This window comes from Sceloporus occidentalis, unplaced genomic scaffold (assembly GCF_023333645.1).
Source record: "Sceloporus occidentalis isolate IW3139 unplaced genomic scaffold, rSceOcc1.0.p SCAF_91, whole genome shotgun sequence".
In the NCBI taxonomy this organism is placed as follows: domain Eukaryota; kingdom Metazoa; phylum Chordata; class Lepidosauria; order Squamata; family Phrynosomatidae; genus Sceloporus; species Sceloporus occidentalis.
The window spans coordinates 776654-780298 of record NW_028317071.1 but is presented as its reverse complement, the minus strand read 5'-3'; the positions used below and the strand labels follow the sequence as shown (position 1 = coordinate 780298).

The 3645-nt window shown below is 38.7% G+C and overlaps 1 pseudogene; it reads left to right on the top strand.

Annotated features, from left to right (window-relative positions):
* Window positions 1-1150: 1150 nt before the first annotated feature.
* Window positions 1151-2644, top strand: LOC149284506 (uncharacterized; annotated as a pseudogene).
* The last annotated feature ends 1001 nt before the right edge of the window (window positions 2645-3645 follow it).

Genomic DNA, 3645 nt, shown 5'->3' with positions numbered 1-3645 from the left:
ATATGGCCGTTAGTAGTCCCTTCTGACTACAGGATCCTAGGTATTCTTGCATGACACAAGGAGGGCTGGACTATATGGCCCTTAGTTGTCCCTTCTGTCTCTGTTATCCTATGTATTCCTGCATGGCAGAAGGATGGTTGGACCATATGGCCGTTAGTTGTCCCTTCTGACTCTAGGGTCCTATGTATTCCTGCACTGCAGAAGGAGGGTTGGACTATATGGCCCTTAGTAGTCCCTTCTGAGTCTAGTGTTCTATGTATTCCTGCATGGCAGAAGGAGGATTGGACTATATGGACCTTAGTACTCTGTTCTGACTATAGGATCCTGTGTATTCCTGCATGGCACAAGGAGGATTGGACTATATGTCCCTTTGTAGTCCTTTCTGACTGTAGGATACTATGTATTCCTCCATGGCAGAAGGAGGGTTCGAATATATGGCCCTTTGTAGTCCCTTCTGAATATAGGATCCTGTGTATTCCTGCACGGCAGAAGGAGGGTTGGACTATATGGCCCTTAGTAGTCCCTTCCGACTCTAGTGTTCTATGTATTCCTGCACGGCATAAGGAGGGTTGGAGTATATGGCCCTTAGTAGTCCCTTACGACTCTTGGATACTATCTATTCCTTCATGGCAGAAGGAGGGTTGGACTATATCGCCCTTAGTTGTCCCTTCCAACGATAGGGTCCAATGGTTACCTGCACAGCAGAATGTGGGTTGGACTCTATTGCCCTTATGAGTTACTTCCTACTCAAGTGTCCTATGTATTCCTCCACAGCACATGCAGGGTTGGACTATAAGGCCATTAGTAGTCCCTTCCGACTCTATGCTGCTGTGTATTCAACATCCACCTCCTTAGTGGCCAAAGGGCCACCATAACGTCCACCGTAACATCCACCCAAAGTTCCACCGTAACGTCCACCTTGATGTCTACTTCAAGGATCACCCAAAGGTCCACTTTATAATTCCCCTTAATGTCCACTTTAATGTCAACCAGAAGGTCCACCTTAGTGTCCACCTTAACATCCACCCAAAGTTCCACCCGAAGGTCCACCTTATTGTCCACCTTAATGTCCACTAGAAGGTCCACCTTAACGTCCACCACAAGGATGACCGCAAGGGTGACCAAACGATCCACCAGAAGATCCAACATAATGTACACCTTAACGTACATCACAAGGATGACCAGAAGGATGACCAGAAGATCCACCTCAAAGTCCTAAATAGCCTAATACACACCAGAATCCCATCTAAGAAGCTAAGCTGGGTCAGCCCTGGATGGCCCTTGGATGGGAGACCACCAACAGAGGAAGACGCTTTCTGTATCTTTAATTACATATCTATCCGTCCATCTATATCCATATCCATATCACCTATTTATCTATCTGTCTATCTATTCATATTGTAATCTATCCATCTATCATACATACAAACACACGCACACACACACACCTATTCTATTTCCATATTAACATCAATTTATCCATCCATCCATAATCTATATCTATATTACATATCTATCCATCCATCAATATCCATATCTATCCATCCATCCATATCCATATTATCTGTCCGTTCGTCTGTCTATCTATCTATCTATCTATCTATCTATCTATCTATCCATTCATATTACATATTCATCTATCCATATCTATCTATCATCTATCTATCTATCTATCCGTCCATATTACATATCTATCCATCCATATCCATATCCATATTGTCTATCTATCTATCTATCTATCTATCTATCTATCTATCTATATCCATATTATCCATCCATCCATCCATCCATCCATCCATCCATCCATCCATCCATCCATCCTACATAGCTATCCATCCATCAATATCCATATTACACATCCATCCATCCATCCATCCATCCATCCATCCATCCATCCATCCATCCTTCCATCCATCCATATTACATAGCTATCCATCCATCAGTATCCATATTATATATCTATCTATCCATCCATATCCATATCACCTATCTATCTATCTATCTATCTATCTATCTATCTATCTATCCATATTACATATCTATCCATATCCATATTATCCATCAATATTCATATTACATATCCATCCATCCATATATCTATCCATCCATCCATATCCATATCACCTATCTATCAATATCCATATTACATATCTATCTATCCATCCATCCATAATACATATCTATCCATCCATATCCATATCATCTATCTATCTATCTATCTATCTATCTATCTATCTATCTATCCATTCATATTACATATTCATCCATCCATATCTGTCCATCCATCCATCCATCCATCCATCCATCCATCCATCCATCCATCCATCCATCCATATTATCTATCTATCTATCTATCTATCTATCTATCTATCTATCTATCCATCCATATCCATATTATCCATCCATCCATCCATCCATCCATCCATCCATCCATCCATCCATCCATCCATCCTACATAGCTATCCATCCATCAATATCCACATTACACATCCATCCATCCATCCATCCATATTACATAGCTATCCATCCATCAGTATCCATATTATATATCTATCCATCCATCCATATCCATATCATCTATCTATCTATCTATCTATCTATCTATCTATCTATCTATCTATCCATATTACATATCTATCCATCAATTCATATCCATATTATCCATCAATATTCATATTACATATCCATCCATCCATCCATCCATCCATATAACATATCTATCAATCCATCCATATCCATATCACCTATCTATCAATATCCATATTACATATCTATCTATCCATCCATCCATAATACATATCTATCCATCCATATCCATATCATCCATCCATCATCTATCTATCTATCTATCTATCTATCTATCTATCTATCTATCTATCTATCTAATCTATCTATCATCTATCTATCTATATCCATCCATATCCTATATCCATATCAATATCCATGAGTACCTTTTCCTCGAAGACCAAACAGAAGCAGATAACAAACCCATAAATGGTCCATTGATTACAACATCCATACACACACACACACACACACACACACACACACACACACACACACATATTGCTTACCGTTAACAAAGAAATAATCAATTGATCTGGATTATTGGAAAAGTCTGATTCCTGCCTTTAAATGCCTTTTGCAGCACCTGAAGATCATTAGCTTAATTAAGAGGGTCTGTTAATTAAGCAAATGCTAATCAGGTGTTGCAAGAGGCCTTTAAAGCCTGTACGTCTTTACTCAGGTATCAGGCATTTCCAGTAATCCATATTTATTGATTCCTTCGCTTGATGACTGTTGCAAGATTTTGTTAACGGTAATCAATATATATTAATTGTTGCGATCAATGGAGCGTCTATGGGTTTGTTATCTGCTTCTGTCTGGCCTTTGTTGGTAAGGCACTCATATATATTGATCGGTATGGATATAGATAGAATATGAATGGATGGATGGATTGAAAGAGAGGTATGTAAGATGGATATAGAATATGGATGGATGGATGGATGGATGGATGGATAGATAGATAGATAGATAGATAGATAGATAGATAGATAGATGATATGGATATAGAATATGGATGGGTGTATTGATTGATTGATTGGTATATAATATGGACAGATAGCTATGTAATATCCATATTAT